We start from the raw sequence: 20,840 nt of genomic DNA on the forward strand, positions 1-20,840 counted from the left end.
CTTGTTTGTTATTAGTTTTTAAAGTTATTAAAAATATACTGTGTATTTGTATCGAGTTTTAATTATTAAAATACATATTGATGCCAAATAGAAAGTAAGAAAGTGTCTGTTTCTCAAAGTATTGTGAAATTTCCTTTTTATATTAATATGCAATGAATTTTACTAACCTTTCACATGCCAAGTAACAGATCTCTTGATTTTCTTCATAGGAAGGTGTTTTAATACAGTCCACTCCAAAATGCTTTTCCTCCACCCTTGAGAATTGATAGGTGTACAAACTTAATTGAAATCTCTAGGTTTTAAGTACAATAACCTATTTTTAGCTCACCTGGTCCGAAGGACCAAGGTGAAGCTTATGAAATACCGTGGCGGTTCCGTGGTCCGGTCGTCCGTCGTCCGGCGTCCGTCAGTCCGTCGGTCCGTCGTCCGGTCAGTCCGTCAACTATTCGTCTTCTCATCCTATTATACGCTGAGTCAGGATTTCAACAAATATTCTGCACTTGGTATAGGCTTTCTCCCTTCATGGCGCTTCTATATCTGAAAAATTGTTACATAATATGTTGGGCCCTGGAAACACAAGGTGGCCTGATGAGCGGCAGCGGGGCTCAAAAGGGAGTCAAATAATCGGCGATTTTCCTTATCAATCGACTTACATTACCTACTGAAAACCAAAGAATGGATTGCACCCATAAAGCATTTGGTAGCCTAGCATCCTTATTGGGTGGGGATTCAATAATGGTTACAATAATGATAGGGGATGACCCCACCAGGCGGCCTGAGGGGGCGCGGGCACTAATTAAGGGCGTCATATTTGGGCTATTTCCATATTATCGAATTCTTCTCTGAAAACCAAGACATGGGATTTGATTTCCATAATGCACTGGTATAGCAATCCTTAATAGGTGGTGGTGAATTCTAAAATGTTACAAGAATTATGGGGCCCTGACCCCCCGGGGGGGGGCACTGTGGGGCAGGGGTCAAAAGGGGTTCAATTTGGCTATTTCCTTATAAACAACTTATTCTCTGATACTAAGCTTGACAGATCAGTCAACTCAATAAATGCACTGATAAGTTTCGTGATTGGGTGGGGATTTAAACATATTGCTAAAAAATGGTCTGTGGATGAACCCCAGGGGGCGGCCCTGTGGCGGCGGGGTCAAAAGGGGGGTACATTTTGGGCTATTTCAATTGATAAAACGACTTATCTTCTATGAAACCCAAGCATGGGATAGAACCCATATTGACAATGGTTGCGCATCATTATAGGGTGGGGAATTAAAAAGTTGTAAATAATGACTGGGGCTGACCCAGGGGGGGGCCTGACGGGGGACGGGGGTCACGAAATGGGGGTGCAATTTGGCTATTCCTTTTTAATCGACATTCTTCTCTGAAAACTAAGCCACCGGGATAGCACCTTAATAATGCTCAATTGGCTGGCTTCGTTTATAGGGTGGGGATTACTCATAATTGTTGCTATACATTGCATGGGGCTGTCACCCAGGGGGCCTGGAGGAGGCAGGGGGTCGAAAGTGGCCACATTTTGGCTTTTCCTATTTTTATTTCGATCTCTCTTATAGAACAATTTAAAACGGCAATATGAGCACCCATATAATACAATTGGTTGGTTTCCTGTATAGTGTTTGGATTTCAATAAATTGTGCAAATGACTGCGGGCTCTACCCCCCGGGGGACTGTGGGGCCAGGGGTCAAAAAGTGGTCAACTTTCCATTTTATATATGACTTTTCTCTGCATTATTAACAGGGGGTTTACGCTCATAATTGCAATGGTTACTTCCTTATAGGGTTTGGATTCTAAAATTTTGCAATTGATGGGGGCTGCCCACGGGAGGGGCCCTGAAGGGTGGGGTCAAAGGGTCATAATTTCGCTGATTTCCTTTAAACGACTTCTCTCTCTGCAACTATGATTGGAAAGAGCAGCTTGTTAGTGCTATGGTAGCATCCTTATTGGGTCTGGGATTTGAATTTATACAAATGATTGGGCATGTCCACCGGCGGCCTTATACCGGCATATAGATGCAGAGGTAGTAAATATAGGTCAATGCAGGCTCTACTTCTGTTCATTTATTTTTTACTTTGTCTCTGAACCTATGTATTGGATAGCATATTTGTATGGTAACGAATAGCAATCTATTTTATGGTTGTGATTTTACAAATAAAATAATTTGGATGTTCAATTTTGGTATATTTTTTCTAATTGTCCAGAGTGCCTTGTGATATTTTACAAACAAAATAACCAGCAAAGTGAGCGATAAAGGCCCTACTGGGCCTTCTGGTTTTAAAAAGGTTGTAATGCAGATGCTGAATATAATACCCATACCATAATATGCTTTTATAATCAGCGTTCAAAATTTCAAGCCTCGTTCGGACTGGCCCCTTGACCAGCTACTATATTGTCGGACAGGGGAACATAGTCTTTAACATGTAGCTGGTCCTTTGTCCATGGGGAACTTTTGGTACGGTATTGAGGATCTACATTAATCTAATTAATGGCAAGCTAGTTTTGTGGGGAAAGGTTTTCTGGTTTTCAGTCAACACTTTTGTTGAGAGCCTATGATACTGATACAGGACATGCTTATATATATTTTTTTTTTAGAAATAATTAACTTTTGTTCTGGACCTTAACAGCTGACGGTCTGGCTATAGTATAACGCGTTGTTAATCAAAGGTAGACGGATCCTCTTCAGTTTAATATGTGTAGGTAGGTATTTCATCCTGGAGGTGGTTATCCCTCTAAAATAAGTGCAAATCTCTTTAAGTGCAATTTTCATACCAGGTATGCTCTTTGGATTGTGAACTTTTGGGCGAATTCTACGCAGAAATCGAGATGATCTATTGATTACCAACAATACGGTTTAGATGCTGCGATTGATGCCAAACGCTTCTGTGAAAACCATTTCAACCATCAGCTATAACTTGCCAGGGCATATAGATCTCTACATGACGATATATGGTCGTATGTGGAATGTTATGGTAATCCAGTTTCTATGGAAAAAGCTGTGTAGTGCATAAGTCGTCTTTTGTTTGGAAAAACTCTCTTTTTTATTCGTGATTATGAACTTTTTTGTTTAAGACACAATAAACTTAGGAATCGTCAGCCTTTATATCGTGGATATCCTCGGGAAACATTGGGTGATTATTTTAGCATTGATGCCACTTCTTCTTTGACTTTGGTTATCTTACGAGTGAATTTTATAGAGTATTTCAGTGGAAATCGATTCACTTAATACGCGTGCCAGCCACGAGACAAGCTAGTGGACAAATTTTTAATTTGTTTTATGGTCGGAAAAATGTTATAACAATCGTCCTTATTAATCAATATATTAAGGCTATAGTTCCTATCATTTTCGTGGACAAATTCCCGCTTAGGGGATTTTAACACTGTCAATTGTCCAAAAAATATCGTGGAAAATTTGTGAATTGGTCATAAATTTACGGTACAGGGGAGGTTGAGCTTTATCGATTGCACATACTTAGGCCATAAATCGTGCAAACTAACGAGTGCCGTGGACAATGACGTAATACATTTCTTAGGTTGTGTGTCCAATCACACTGTACAAAAGCAGGGACAACTTATTATGATCCAAATTGTAAACTGTTATTCAGAGTTAGAGAATTACGTTAGTTTTGACCACATTTAGAGCCAGATGAAAAAGTGTTCATTCATTCATTGGTGGAAAGGACACTTATTCAATTGGAGGATATCGAATGGCAGGAATATGTTTGGTTGCTCTAAGCAAATGCATATGGAAGGGATGTTTACGGTGATGTATGTACTCCTCAATGACTGAGTTCTTGTAATTATTATGTAAAATACGTCACGTTTTGCAGTTAAATTGAAATGTTAAAATGAAATGTAGCCAAATCTCGATTTCAGAGGAAATAAAGAATGTCTGTCTGTCTGTCTATATCTTTTTTAGTTAAAATTATTACTTTGCTAGTAATTATTATAAAATACGTAAAATGAATTGTGACTTAGTAAGGACCCAGTACTTTTCAGTCAAGACAGGTAACTTTTAGGGTAAACCCAGTTCTTAGGACCAGCAGGAAAAAATTCCTTAAGGGGAGAACACTGTTTTAAATGCTGCTGTTTCTTCTTGGTACAATTCATCAAAGATACTAAAGTAGCCAAAACATGAGTCTAGGAGAGTATATATTCAACCCAATTTTGACGTTACCAAGTAGCTATATATAGCCTGTCGACAACCAATTATCAAGGTGATGTTATGGACTGATTCCCAAAATATTTATGCTTTTAAAACTGTTAACCAACGGTTTTTTTTTAAAGTTTTATGGTCTCCCTGCAAAGTTCCAATGTCAAAGCAGACCCCCTCGCTCCCCCATCCAAAAAAATGCCAAATTGCAAATTGCATGCAAGTCTCTCTGTTTGGCATAATATCAGACTGTTATTTTTAGTAAAAATTACCTTTTGTATATATTTCATAACTATTCGTTGTTGATTAGAATCTGATGGACCAGTTAAGCCTTTGGTGGAATTGGCAGCCATGGCTGTGGCCCTGCAATATACCAATTGAGGAAGTGGAGATGTTCCCTCAGCCTATCCCAGAACAACTTCAACTCAGGATAGCCTTTTGGAGTTTACCAGAGAATTGAAGAGGATATAAGGGTATAATACAATTGCAGAAAATTTTTGAATTATTTGAAAATTGAATATTGGATTAAAATATTTTGTATATGCTTGATAAGATGTAGATTTCAAATTTTCAGTCAGACTTTAGGGGGAGACATTTTTTTTCAGATGATTATAGTCTTATTTTTAAACTTACCAAAAACACAATTATGGATATACATGTACTTATTTTGCTACTTCTCAAGACAAGAGCATTATCTTCATAAGTTGAATGGAAAAATACCTTTTAAATCATATTAGAAAAATATATTTTAACGAAACAGCGTCTACTACTTCAAATCCTTGTTTATGATGTTGAGTTAAAGTTGTTTATATTCAAGAGACTTAGCAAGTATAATTTGTTTAAAGTATATCTATCTCTGTATCTAAATTGAACTTTGTGTTAAGTCATCCATAGTCTTTACACATACTTTAAACTGTCTAATTTACTCTTACAGTAATTTTGCATAAATTGTTCATGAATAGTCCTGTCATTAAAACTGCATTTACTGGTAATTCATTTGTAGCTAGTTACAAAAGCTATAAATAATGTATGCTTTAAATCTAGTTAGTATTCAACCAACATCTTAGGACAGTACTGAATTGATACTTGTTATTTTCAGGCTGTACTCCTGCCTACATAATGGTAGTGGCAGATGAGTTTCAGAAAAGGAGATACACCTTTATAAATTTAAGGCAGTCAAATGATGCTCTACAGATTGGTAAGGATTATCGTTGTGATGTCTGAATCAATTTCTGACTAGCACATGCAATGGTGTATTATAAACTAGCACAATAATGCTGATGAATGAATTCGCTGGAATAAGAGACACATATATCAAGTCTAAAAATATTGATTGATAAGATCTTTCTGAGTCATCACTACAAAGATGTCAGGTATATATAGTAGATAACTTAACAAAATAGCTGGGTGAATGCTAAGATATTACACCAGTAACAATTTCGCTCTTACTGTACATGCCTACGCTATCTGGTTCAAAACTAAGAACTAATTTTTCATTTGTTGACTTATAATGAGAACACTTGGCTTTTGTCTGCTGTCAAGCACTTAATAACTAAGTTGTTTATTAATTATGATGATCAAAAAGTAACGACAATCTCATAGCATCGTCATCAGAGTGTGGGTTGGTGTCATATTCTTATTTATTGTCGACTGGTTTTGCGGATGTATAGGGCTTCTTTAAGTTTGATTTTTGTTTATAGTAATTATATAATTGTGTTTTGTGTTGTATTTTGTTTTTGATTATGCATGTATATATTTTGTGTTTTTATTTTGTATTTTAGGTTTCATCTGTGCGTGGAGTGCCACTGTAATCCACCTCAAGGTATAGTGCAGGCTAAAGGAAAACTTCAATGTGGCTGTTGTATTTGACAGACGGCGTATATCATCCAGTACTTGTACATGTAACAGTGCAGCATCCTGGTGTTCACATGTAGTAGCACTGATGTTTTATATAGAATCCATCAGGTAAATACTAGTTGAAAAATACAAATCCATTACAGTGATATATTGACTTTTTTGATAAGAAAAAGACAACGTGGATACTTTAAATGCATGTATAAAAAATGAAATTTATTTAAAAGATTTGAAAATTATTTATTCATGTATGAATTCAGATGTTACTTAGACTGTATAGTCTTGTTTGCAATGACGTTTTTAAAATATCAAAATGGTCAAAAATCATTATCCATAAAATTTCCATACATTTTATTTAATTAATTACAATAAAAATTACTTTCTTAATCCAAAGTTTGCCAAAAATAATATTGCATTATAATTTGTTTTTCTATGTGTGCTTGTAGTGCAACGCAGTTTTGTCTGAGGGCCCTGTGTATCTGAATCATTGTCTAGGCTGCACAGAGATCAGCTTACAGAAATTTGCTCAATATCTCATCAGTGAGCTGCCACAACAGGTCAGAAGTTTTAATTTTTAATAATCATATATTATAAGTTTGAGAGTGCTAACACACTTAATTAACATATACAGTATTGAATGTTTATCCTAAAAATGTATCCAGCAAAAATTAAATATTTCTCACACGTGACAAAAAGTGCAACTGATGTGAATATTCAGTTCTTGAAAAAGATTGTACTAGCAGCTATATCTAATACAGAAAACGTTTTTTATTGTTTATTTATAGATTTTACCAACTGCCCAGAGACTGCTAGATGAATTGTTGTCATCTCAGGAAACGCATAAACACTGTCTGTGGGTGCCCAGGTAATGTAGCTTATTGTGTCTAACTATAAGCTAATGGGTGTGTTTACATGTTTCCAAATTACTTTAGATTTCAATCTACAAGATACCATAATGATTAAATTATTTATATAATTGTTGGGCTTTATATGTTTTCAGATCTACTGCTGGGCCAATCTGCACAATGAACAGACATCATGGTGTTTGGACGAGAACACTCTACATGAAAACATCAAGAAAACTCTTGTGAAATTCTGTGTTCCCATATCCATTGTTTTCAAGTCAGTATTCCCTCAATCTATTTATAATTCAGATCATAAATCCCATTTTATTTCATAGAGTATCTGGAAAACATTCCATTAGTGGTCCTAATTCTGATGTTTCATAGCTATATCTGGGATCCTGACAATATCACATTAGGGGTCATGTTAGGATTTACGATTTGAATGTTAAACATTCATTCTGTATGTTTGAAAAATCTTTCATTACTAATTGAGTATATTCTACTAAAGTTGATATCTGTTGAATAATAGAGCTATTCAAAAATGTTTTACTTCTGTCAAACCGTTTGATTGGTTTAATGTCTTATTTAATAGCCTGGGTCCTTTAAGCGACATGCCAGAGGTTGTAGAAGGGCAAGCCGGGAATGCCCAACGAAAAACCACAACCAGGCGATCAGTAAATATGGCAACATACCGCTACCCCATTTAATTTCAAACTCGCAACCCACAGGTGTGGAGGCTTTTGTAATATGTTTGGATATATCAAAATAACCACTCTGCCACCACAGCCCCTACATACGTCCAACATAGATTTGTAGTCATTTTAAGAATGTAATAATTTGTTTTGCGCAGTGATGTTAACTACCTGGTCAGCCACTGCTCCACCAGCAGCTGCTGAGTGGCAGTGTCTACTTAGGCACTGAGAGGACGGTGGAGAAACCAGAGGCGCATGTGAATCTGCTCTCAATCGTCAGAGAAATGTTCAGAAGGAATGTACAGTAACGCCATTCCTCTGTTGGAGATCATCACGGATGAGGTCTTACAATGTGAACAGGTAACATATTAGTCATGTATATTTTTTACTTTTGGGTCAATTGCCACACAATTTCATATTGAAGGTATCTGCAAAAATGAATAATCTTATTGTAGAAAAGTCTCTGTTTATCTGTCATGTCTTAATGAATTAGTTGTATTTGTCATTATTTTGCTTCAGAAAAAAAACCCAAATAATGCCCCCCCTTTTATACACAAGAATTATGTGACTTCTCACTTTTATTTCATTGTGACTCTAGGTCTTTCTAACACGTAATTATCCAGTTTATATATTTAATAGATATTTCGAAACAAAGTGCTGTAGAAGATTAATATTGATGATCTGGCACACATGAGTAGATAACTGATAACAAAAAATGGTTAAATGGAATATCAAATGTATGATGGAATGAAAGACTTAAAATACTGACTTGTCATGTTTGACATTTGTAGATCCTGATCTGGTGGGTAATCACCAGCCAAGACAACAGCCAACAAACAACAACACATGTGTAGAGGCAATGGAAGTGGTGGTGCTAACATCACACAGCATGCTGACCGCAAGTCGGTGTGAGGACAATAGTGACACTCTGGAGATTAGCTGCCCTCAATCCCAAACTCTCTCCAGTTCAACGGGAACGACTCTCAGTGTAAAGTTCAAGGAGTGGCATCTGTCCACAGTGGAGAAAGTGAGGAAGGCTAGAGGAGTCAGTATCAACAACACAGGAAACGGTCTCAAGAAAAATGAAAATAGAAAACTTTATTGGGTTTAAGCCTGGTTATAGAGGCATGTAGTATTAGCTTGGGATGGACTATCCAATTCTGGTGTGACATATTTCAGCAAAGGACGGTATCTTGTTTTCAAGTATAGGTTCAACAAAATCCCATGACAGGTGATAAGAAGCCGTCAAGGATTCAGCCAGTCACAGTATGTTCAGAAAGTATTATTCAGTACTGACAATACAACTACATCTTGCTCACAAGCACAAAACATGTTAGCAGGAGCAACATCAAAATGCTCAGGACTTAGCAAACTACAAACACGACAGTCAATCTATTCCCATACGAACACAAACAGATGGATGCCAATTAGCGTGTTGGGGGGGGGGGGGGGGGGGGGGGGGGGGGGGGGGGGGGGGGGGGGGGGTGGTGGGGGGGTTTGAGGGGGGGGTGTTGGTGTGGGGGGTGGTGGTGGTGGATGTAGGTATTGTATTAGTAAGAGGGGGGAGAATTATATTTATGGGGTATGTATTATGGATTTGGAGAAGTAGTAAAACAGAAGACCACGGTCCAGAGGCTCCAACACAAATGATGGTGCCCATTAGCTCTGGGTTCATGAGGGTTTCTGTGAACCAGAAAGAAGTTGTTCTCTGTACAGAGATTCTGACGTCAGGATCAGAAATGACAAGAAGTGAATTCCAGTAGTAATTCTATCTTAGATGATCTAGAAGGTTTTTCTGGGTCACACGCTTCTCTCCCTAATACGTTATGGCATTGGAAATAGATTCAGAAGGTGCCTCTAATTTCTCAGTATTTTCATCAGACAAGTCTGGAGATGGTGTTCCATGCTTGTGACAATGCTCAGGATAATTCTACTTTTGTGATGTCTGCTGCAGACACACAAGGCTTCTGGATCTGCCCATGGCGAACACTCGTCAGAGTCCCAACAGTCTGTGGAGATGAATATCATGTGTATTTCTGTGCTAAGAACAAAGCAGCAGATGCAGACAAGCAGAAAAAGGATATTCTTAATACGAGTGGATGGAACCCAATTTCTTTGCTGGAGTGAAGGAATATGGATCAAACGCAAGATGTAAGCAGATAATTGTCATAAACATAGATAAATAAGATAAACAGTATATCATTTGACTGTCAAACTAGAAACTTTTTAAAAATTACAGTGTAACTTCCCAAACCAACCTTCTTTCTCAAAACCGATCACCTCTAGAAAACCGTGGAAACATGGATGTCATGTACAAAATGAACTTCCTCTTTATTAATTAGTAAATAAAACCTCCCAAAAACTGATCCCTCCAATTCCGAATACCTGACCTGAATTTTAGATTGGAATAGTCAAATGTAACTAAAATACACTTCTGAAACCAGCCTTACCTGAGCGACACCGATCACCGAGTCTTGCATTACATTGAGGTCTGATCAACCGATCGTTAAATACACATGTTACCTGTAATGTCCTGTATCCATAGTTGTCGCATGTAATATCCTGGGGCATGTAGTATACAGGTGTGAAAGCCTATATGTATATTTACAGGGTATATATTTAGCGAGAGGTCTACCACGTGCACTGGCTTCCACGTTTTTGTATTTACTGTAGGAAAACAAGCAGAGCTAGTAATAAAAAGAAAGTTTTGTATTCAATTTTGAGAGTCTCACACAGGCTATTTATTTTTATTTAAAATAAAGCAGTTGTTGGGTAACGTAAATTATCTATATGAAGAAGCCGAAGCCCATGAAATTGTTTTGGGAAAATGACCATGTCATATAATGACTGGCATCGACTGATCATCGATTGTAATTGATTCTTGACGTAACCGGAAATGAACTGCGTTATGTAGGATTCAGTGCAGACGAGAACATACCCCAAGAAACATTCGGGCAACTAACTACGTTTATAATCGGTAAAAAAAGTCAAGATTGTTGTATAACCCAATTCCTTTTGAACGTATGATTCTCTCTAATTTGTGATAACATTCACATTAACAATTAATATCGGATTCGGTTATAAAAAAAAAACACTAGGCATTTTAGGCATTGTACAGTAAAGTGTAGAAAAACTACTTCCGATCAATTAAAATCTGGATCGTAATGATCAATAGTTCGGTTCACTTCTCCCAAACCGAACCCTCTCGTAAAAACCGGGGCCGAATTTCTAGCACGTCGACCATGATTGTTTTTAGGGAAGTTCCACTGTATATTATTTCCATGAAAAATTTGAAAACATGGAGGAAAATTTAGATAGTTATTGCCAATCAAAGATGACATTTATCTTTACATTTTGAGATGATTATTAGTATTAGTGTCACTAATTATAATTTAAATGGTTTAAAAATATCTCTTAAAACAAGAGTATAAGAAAGTATCCTCTTTGTAACAAATTTGTAAAACAACACATTTTATGTTTCCTCTTATAGGTCCTCTTTGCTAGAGCTGAGGCCCTGCATGATCATGGTCATACAAAGGATGCTTGTCGCTTAGCCCAGAGACTTGCTGAGGAAATGTTAGCAAATCCTTGTGAGATCTGTTAGCTGAAACAGCAAAATCTCCCTAGCATTAAAGTTTGTATTATAAAGTCAAATGTATACAATATAATATAAAAATATAATATATAAATAGTAAAAGTATATAATATACTCTATTTATGAAAAAGTATGATGGTTAGGCAAGGTCAATTTTGAGTGTCCAAGTACACCTCCCCTTAAAGAACTTTTTACTAATATAGCAGTATTATTTTGTGCACGACACTTGATTCAATTTACTTAATAAATAAGTTGTTTAAAAGGAAAGTTCAAAGTTTTCTCTAGCCTATATTAAAGTGCAATGTCGCTAAATTTTTTGGATGGGAGCCCTTCTTGTCAGAAAATAAATTACAGATTGATAAATTAATGAAACTTTAGTTTTCAAAATGGTTGTTAGATAGCAAAATTTGATAAAAATCATGACATTGTTGTAGTAGTTTGCGTTTTAATTTCTTTAGTGTGGGGTAGTGCTTCTTCTCTTTTCCCCGACACAAATAGATGTTCAGAGATATTAACAATTAGATCAAAGTTATGCATTACTAACAAAAAAATTATCATTGTTATGTACTATGTTAGGTAAGAAGAAGAAAGCGCTGACCAACATCAGTCTGATGGCCAGTTCCACAGGCTATCCAAGGCTGCCTTCTTGTCCAGTTGTGTGGCAGAGGAGCACGAATGTTTCCATCTGGCCTTCATAAAGTGGGCATGTTTGGACTCTGGAACTGATCCCAGACCACCAGCTTCTCCTGTAAAGCACTGGAGGTGGGTAGCAATGCAGGATTCAGTTTCTATTGGTGCTTCCATATATACTATCAGTTACATAGTCAAAAATTCCCATACAAAAAATAATAGTTGTCTATGACTTTCATCTTTAAAATCTGCTTCTGTATAATGTCTTATTGTTATGCATGTTCTTGAATGAAAGTCTGTCAATAAATTACATCAAAAGAAACTTTACACAACCCCAAAACAAAATGGGTCTGCACTATTCATAAAATGAAATCTAGATCAACTTAAAAAAAATGCGAAGTGTTGATGGAGAGTTACAAGCTAAATGATGTTTTTCCCTACATCTTCATTGCAACATTTGCCTAGATAATTATGCTCATGTATCGTATGTATCATTTGTTGTGGTAAAACTAGCATATCAGGAAACAGAGTTGCTGAATCTGCTGAAGAAGATACCACTTGGTCCCAGCAGAAGTGAAATGTGCTGAGAGACAAGGCAGAACAAACTTCGGTGACAGAACTACTTAAATCTCGTGGGTGATGCTCCTGTCTGTCACCGCTCACTCTTAGCCCAGCTTGTATATTTGATATTCCCCTCCTGCCTGCAGGTTTGTTAGATTTATAAATACAATCTGCGCGCAGACTAACAATTTAAAACAAAGTAATGTGTTTTCCCATAGAAAGCCTACCATAATTGTCTATGAAAATAAGAAATATGTGTAAGATGATTGTCTATGTAAAAAAGAAATATGGTGTAAAGATTGATTGTTTATGAAAATAAGAAATATGTATAAGATGATTGAAATAGGGTAGAAAGATTATGAAAATCAGAAATATGCCTACGATGATTGAAGAAGGTCAAAGCCTAATATTTTAAATTTGGGTGTTTATAATATTTATTGTTTCAAAAAACCCACGTGATTGAAAGACCCATGATGATCATATTTCTTGGTTATGTTTCAGTATTCCCTTTAGGATAGCCAGCCAAACAGCTAGGACACTCTCTCCCAGTAAGGTCGGTACAGATCAGTATAGCCAGGTCAAGCCCAGGAGATGAGAAGTCTTGGGTTTGAAGGAGCTGTCGCAGCACAGATAGGTAAGGTCACATAAACATTCTTTATTATGCCCTCCACCATGAATGTGGTTGAGGTATGGTCCGTCACCCATAACTGTTTTGTTTCATTTCATTCTAGATTTCATACCAAGATCGGGCTTCTTTATGTTTTTCCAAGCATTCATTTAAGTTTTCATAATTAATATAAAGTCAGAAAGTTTTAATACCCATTGGTATTATATCCTGATTGATAAACATTTACATCTTAGAAATGTATCATAACAAAAATAAAAGCCACAGGATCAGAAGCCTTGCATAGAATCTTGATGGAAACATTTTTTGACTTTTAGAGAAAAAAAACGTTTCTTATAGTCTTCTAAGAAGCCTTGCTAATCTTCTTAAATTGTAAAATGTAATTGTAGGTATTGACAAGTCCAATGTATCGGAGTGGCAGATCACCACACTTTTGTTGTGAGAGCACAGAAGGAGACAGCTGAGGAGACACTAGCCATCACAATGTTGGTCCATTACAAAGTATGATATCAGGGTCATGCTTAGCAACAGGTAACAATAACTTTTACTGCACATCCATTTTTTCACAATGATAATGTAACTAGTAAGGACAATGACCATATAAGATATGTCACTCTGTTTGACATTGCCAGGGCTAATCTTCTATATTTGTTGTTATTAAATCGTCACCCTGCTACTGCTGCTGGAGAAACCAATAATTCACACAAAAATGATTCCTGGCTTATTCATGGCGTTGATTAAACTTTAAAATTTAAGGTTCGGTCTACTATCATCTATCTTTCATAGTTACATTATTCAGTGAAATCTATATCGTTTTGTATAAGACTATAAGTCTTTTGTCTGAAATATGTGTATTATTGCTCCATTTGACAAAACTCTTGATATATATAATAAGTTTTATATGAAACTCTTTCTTCAGATCATGGAATTGAAGCTGACTGGACAAGGAAGTTCACTCAGCTGTACAAAGCTCCTAGTCTAGTTAAACTACATCTGGGTAGTAAGTCTCCCTCCCACGCTCCACCCTGCTGCCACCAATCCCAGCCGTTCATCCTACCCCCCTCCCACCGCCGGTGGAACTGCAGTCCTGTACCTCAGGCCTCCACATCACAGGCCGGCTGTTCAAATGTTATAGTCAGCCACAACAAAACAAAGTTCTGAGGCCAGTGGTCAAGCAGCTTCAGCTAAGGACAGTTTCCCAACACAATGGTGACATTCTACATCACGTGCTAGGCCAAAAACTCACATTACCCTCTTAGGTTATAACAGGTAAGATGGAATTAATTTCTTGTCTCTGACTTCATTGGCTTTTTCCCACCTTAGAGAGTTTCGTTTGACCCAGTATCTAACAAGGCTAATCAACGCCATGTATGACTTGGAAACAGTTTGATTATACCAAAACCAGTATTGTTATTTGATAAGCAACTCTCAAGGTACATTCAATTTTTATTTGATTGTAGTGGGAAAGGATACAGACAGCTTCTGCGAGTGTAGAGGAGGAAGAAGAAACATTAAAGCTCTGGAAGCCAAATTAAGATGTATGAGTATGAAGAAATAAACCTTCACAAGGTATTTGATGATATTTCATTTCATCCTCATTTTATGTCTTTTGATAATACATTTAATTTTTTTTTTTTTTGATGCTTGGAGAAACAGAATAAAAAACCTTATACAATATCAGTCCAGGGTGCCTGAGCTCTAGATCTGGATGTACCCAAGAAAGGCATTCAAAGCATGACCTAGTTAAGTCACCATGTGCACAGAGAGTGAGAGACCGACTGAACAATTGTTCTGGCAGATGACTATTTTGTAAACAGCAAAGCAAAGGTCTATCCTACACAATTATCAATAATATAATAAAACAGTAACATTCTATGTAACAAAGAACGCAATTAACAAAGTTCTTGACAAATTGGAAAGAATTATTTTACAATACAATCAAGAACGTAAACACATCTTGCATAAGTCCCAAGGATACATGAAGCGGATAGTGCTACATACATACATACACTGTTTCCTCACGAGGGATGATTTCATATATAGGCTTGTGGGTATATATCTGCAGGTTATTTATTAATTATTTGTTACATTTTTGAATTCGTGCAAAATATATCTTGGAGTAGGAGCCTTATTGATTCATATATGTACTGGAAAATTAAAATTTTTAGACGGAAGTAGTTAACGAGCACTGAATGTGTAACAGACATATTTCTAGTAATTTGATATTTTTATTACGTTATTCATCTTGGGTATGGCCATCTAGTAATGATATTATTTATAAACATGTATTCTCCCTAATGGTATGGGTTGTAATTGATACTATATTTATAAACATTAATCAAATCCTATGGTATGACTGGTATTAATATTAATATAACATTATTCATCCTAGATAATGGGCTGTGGTTAGAGTTGAAAGATGTTTTTATTACATTATTTCTATCCTTAGTGTATGCAGACAACTGGTATTATTGATATTTTTATTACATTATTCATCCTAGGTATCGCTTAGTTTTGGTTATTATTAGTAACATTATTCATCCTAGGTATGACTGGTATTAATTAGTTATTAACATTAGTCATCATAGGTATGACTGGTATTGAATATTATACATCTATTCATCATAGGTATGACTGGTATTGATATTATTATAACTTTATTTCATCCTAGGTCTGGCTAGTATTGATATTATTATAACAATTTTTCATCCTAGGTGATGACTTGTATTGATTTTATTATTAACATTTTTCATTCCTAGGTTTGACTGGTATTGATAATATTATAACATTATTCATCCTAGGTATGGGCTCTTAGTATTGATAGTAGTGAGCACTGGAGACTACATTCTCCAGTGACAACTCTCCACTACTGGTGAGGTCGTACATGGAAACACCAGGGGCCACGGCAGTGGGAATGTGCGCGAGTTCAGGGGCCAGCAGTAGTGATTCTAGCTGGAATTTCAGGTAGCTCAGGCGGGACCAAGGAAGCCTAGGAATCAAACTCAGGAGAAAATGAAAAGGTTGACATGCACTGCTGTTTATAAGTCATTTGACTTATAATTTTATAATACATCGTCAAATGTTGATACTGTAATAGAGTTTTTCTTTGGAAAGAGAATTTTGGATTGAAATCCAGAGTTGTTTATTTGGCCAGGAATACCATTCTGTAAAATTCATAATGATATTATTCATTTCTGTTTGTAGCCCTACAAGTCCTTTAGGGGCCAGATTCATGCACCATCCCAAACGTGATGGGACTATAGAATCCTTACTACCTAGGAAATGGCAATTGTTATACATCCTAGGTAAATGGACCCGTCACAGTCTAATTTGATTGTCTTGTTGTTTTATAGTTATGCTTGATGTGGTGATTTATAGGGCATTTCAATTGGAAATACTTGTACCATGTTTCAAGCTTTCTTTTGTCAATAACAATGTAAAGCTTTCATTGCATCGTATATTGTTAAAATCATTGTCATAAATGGTTTTGCTATTGCTTTATTTGTTCAAATGTCTTATGTAGGAAAAGCTAGTACTGCAGTCATGATACCTCATTATCTATTTTATCAATTTTCCAGGTACATATGGCAAGGCTGTTATTCTGCCACACATTACCCAACAGCCAAGTGAGGCTTCAGCACATTTAATGTTTTGATTTGTCAAAAAGAAGTTTTAAACATAGGCAGGTGGTAATTAGCTCCACATCGTTGTTTACAAAGCCATGCAATACCAATACCCGATAAAATACTCTCCACAAGAACCTCATTCTCTGTGCCTTCCAGATCGGCCTGTACTGCCTTATGTTTTCAACAACTGTGTATTCTCCTAACTGGCTGTCACGGACTCTTTATCTTCACATGTGTCACTGGATCACATGGTAATCAGAAACTTTGATTGTAAAATTAATATTCAAAGTTAATATTTTTTCTTAAATAAATGAATTGTAACTTGTAATGCTGCACAAATGTCTAGGACACTTTCTTGAAGCATTGTGATATTGGGAAAAACACTGAGTTTTTAATTAGCAGTCAACAATAGTGAGCTCTTTCTATTGAGCAATTTTATTTTGATTTATTAAAATCTATTAATTGCTTACAATCGTTATAAAGCATAATTTTTTTGATGTTTTATTTGTTTGTAAATCAGAATGTTCTTTATAAAGGATTGGTGTGAAATTTTGAAGCATTGTTTCAAATAAAACAACAATCTTACTTTATATCTTAACAGCTGTTCTTCTTAATGTTTCATTACTAATTAAATCTTCATCGATGTTGTAGGGAAAGCTATGGAGATTTGGAAGTGGCAGCCATCATCATGCTGAATAGCTTACATGGGAGAGGGCACCTCACACCGGCTGAAAGTTGCTTCATTGGCTGATTAGAGCTTCATCTTGAGGTCGTGATCAAGAACATGATCAGGGCGCCGCTGAGAAGAAACTAGGCTCTTGTCCTGTCTGCCTACTGCACAGGCTCTGAATCCTTCAGAGGTCCAGCTAGGGCCTGATCCTGTATCCATGTAAAGGAGCAGAGCAGGGGAAGATGGTACAGAGAGGTTGTTTGGCCGTTTCGAAAGTGAAAGCAAGGGCGGTGGTTGTGTCTGGCGTATCCAGAAGTTTTTGTTTTGATGTTGCCAGACAATGGTTTGAATTGTCAGAAGAGGCCTGCAATGTATAAGTTCAGTAATGATTTCTATCTATAGAGACGGAACCCTCTTAATCATGGCTGCATCAGAAATCTAACTGACGCGGGTGTTCAACAGGCGGGCTGGTGTGACTGCTGGCGGAGTGTGGGCGGGGACTCCACTGCATTCCGTCGGGAGGATGGTCCGTCATCGATGTAAAGGTATTTCTCTTGAGCATCCTCCCTTCAACATTCGTTTTAATCAATGTGACACATGTCCAAATACCACACCCACAAGAGATGATGCTCGCGCCTGTTCAATAGCGTCAGATTCCTCCTCACGCCTGTTGTGCTGTCCTATGCCATTCCTCAAGCAAAACCATCACCATCCACAGCTACCTCATCACCAAGCAGAATGTTCAAACATTACGGATATGTTCAAACGATACAGCCTATTCTGGTACATCAGTTCACTGGCGCATCAGACCTACTCCCCAGGACATGAACCCAACCTTCCATCATTTTGTACCTGCATTCACATATCAAAATCAGCCTCACTTACAATATAACCATGCAAAGGAATACCAAATCCTGCCATGTATGTAATCCTGCCAGTTGCCCAGCACCACCGATTCCGGGCCCTAACTCCTGCTGTACAGTGTTCCTAAGTCATGACACAGTTGTCAATCCCTGCCCTGCTGTTCCAGCAGAATTCCCAACATCTCTCAAGCAAGGATCTGTTCAGCCTTCACTATCCTATAGAGGTAGCAATATGATTGGTTACTCTCAGTATTCTTGTCCGCACCCAGGCTGCTGCTGCCATCCAGGGACAACACAAATGGTTCTACATACGACCACCAATCAGGTTCCAGGTTAAACTATATGATGGCCTGACTTCCGTGTTGGTATGTTTAGCTCTTGATGAAACATTAGCAAGGCGTGTACATGATGACGAACCACAGTGCGAAGTTTGACCGCCAAACCCACCATTTGGGGGGTCTATGTCAAATGGCATCCTTTATATAGCTTTCAGAATTAGGTAAATCTCTGTTTGTTACCTTAACAATCATAATCAGTGTTTAAGCGGATATAATGAGTAGTCGATGGTAACTTGATGAATAACCTGTTAACTATTTTGATGTTTGACCTAGTATTTTCCCAGTGAGCTGATGAAACGTAACTATTTGTAATCTTCCTGCTGGCAAATGAATGTATATAGTGCGGATAGCTTATTTTGACGATGCTTCCCATCACCAGAATAGAAACAGTATAGTCCTATGAAAAGCATTTTCGGGGATATTCGATGTGGCAACTTGCACTATAAATTATTCCCATTCGGATTGTGAGAAACTTAATGACTTGCATTTAGTGTAATGTAAAATGGTGAATTTTTTTGTATCAGTTTAATTCCCACATTCCAAAACACAACATTTTCATGTGTGCTACTGTTAATTTTTATACATTTCGTATTACCAGCATGACCAAATTAAGAGCACCTTTATGGCTTAGATAAAGATTTTACATTTCAAATAATAATAAGGTGATAGTGATGAGCTTGTGAGGGTACACTATATTTCTATTTTTATCAACATTTTGAATGGCAAAGCATGGATATTGTCATAAAACATTCCATAGCTTTAAATATTATAATTATGATTATCATTATGTTGTGTTTATGTTGCAGGTACAAATTATCTCCAACAGTTTTGTGCCAGTGCAGTGAATGCAGTGGTCAGTCCATTTGTTTTATATGACATCTACGTTGAAGGTGCTCACATCTTGGCCAGGAACAATCCGTCTATTCCACAAGGTCATCTGAGACCAAATAATATACTCAACCCTCTGGTCCAAAAATGTCTTCAAATGTAAGTAGTACTATGTAAAGGCTTCTACTCAGTGGATCTCAATCATATTTACAAGTAGATTGACTGGTTTTGAAAAATTTTCTTTTAAAGGAAATAAACTTAGAAATCCTGCAATACAATGGTTAAAGATGCTTCATCGTTGACAAATGGTAATTTTTCTATCAAAAACAGGAGCAGACAAATTGGTATTTTTCTTCAGTTATGAAACTTACTCATTTTACACCATTACAAGTTTTGAGGTTTCCAATTTATTTCAAGATAAAGATATTAAAAATAATTAATTGCATTCTGGAAAAATTCCATGTCACTATTTCCTATATGGAATGAAGTACTGATTTCGCATGCACCAAAAACAACATAAATGATCTTATATTATTTTTTGGCGTCAATTGGTCACATATATAGTCCACAACTAAACCTCAATTACGGTTCAAATGATGAGTATCATATATTGTCTGTCGGCGAGTGGAGCATCTTTAAAAGAAGGTTATATTGTTAAAATGTAAAGAAGTTAGGGATATACCCATCAACACTAAATATTCTGTAGATTTATTGAATTAACAATATATAATGAATAATGATTCAAATCTACTCCATTTTTAGTGTTTATCAAATCCTCTTTACCTTCATGTGAATCTACATTATCTTTGAAGCTATGTTAGAAAACTTGATATGTTCTGATTCAGTGTTGGTTTCTAGACAGAAACAGTAAATACAGATACTTTAAATTCTGGGCATTTATAGGGCATACATATTATGTATGAACACGTTCAAAATACCATTTTATTTTTGTGGGGATGATATTTCACAATTTTGTGGGGACATAACAATGATTGCAAAAGGGAGTAGATATGAAAGGACCAGTATTTTGGCCTTAATTTTTCAGGCCGAAAAATATTAACTCTGATCCACATCAATTTCACATCAATAAATACTCTCATACTTGCCAATTCATCAAAACATAACTTTTTATAACACATGTACACAATGTGCTCACCACTTATGACATCATACAAATGGATGATTTTCCTCTTCTCGCCAGATTTTGGCTAGAAATTCATCATCCTTTAGGTTAGAAAAGGCTTGACAATGGATTTGGCTGCCACCTTGAGCAACTTTTATGTATTTTGCATGGATACTGGCGTAAATACACGATACACAACGTGTGAAAATTCTGCTTTCTGCTCCACGGAGGCCCCACGGCCACATTCACTTTTTAGAGAAAAAACCACTCAAAAAGTCATGATTTTTTTTTTTTTCAAGGATTTTTGTGAAAAATGGCGGGAAACTGCATGTTGATGTGACAGTCATAAGCAAAACATAATTGGCACATGCGGGATATTTTCGAGATGTAATGTCGTTAGCAAGAATGTATTCAACTC

The 20,840-nt window shown here is 36.6% G+C and overlaps 1 pseudogene; it reads left to right on the forward strand.

The window, feature by feature from the left end:
• Positions 1–3,981: 3,981 nt before the first annotated feature.
• Positions 3,982–19,458, forward strand: LOC138313323 (zinc finger SWIM domain-containing protein 8-like; annotated as a pseudogene).
• Positions 19,459–20,840: the final 1,382 nt, after the last annotated feature.

Source organism: Argopecten irradians, unplaced genomic scaffold (genome assembly GCF_041381155.1).
Source record: "Argopecten irradians isolate NY unplaced genomic scaffold, Ai_NY scaffold_0652, whole genome shotgun sequence".
In the NCBI taxonomy this organism is placed as follows: Eukaryota; Metazoa; Mollusca; class Bivalvia; order Pectinida; family Pectinidae; genus Argopecten; species Argopecten irradians.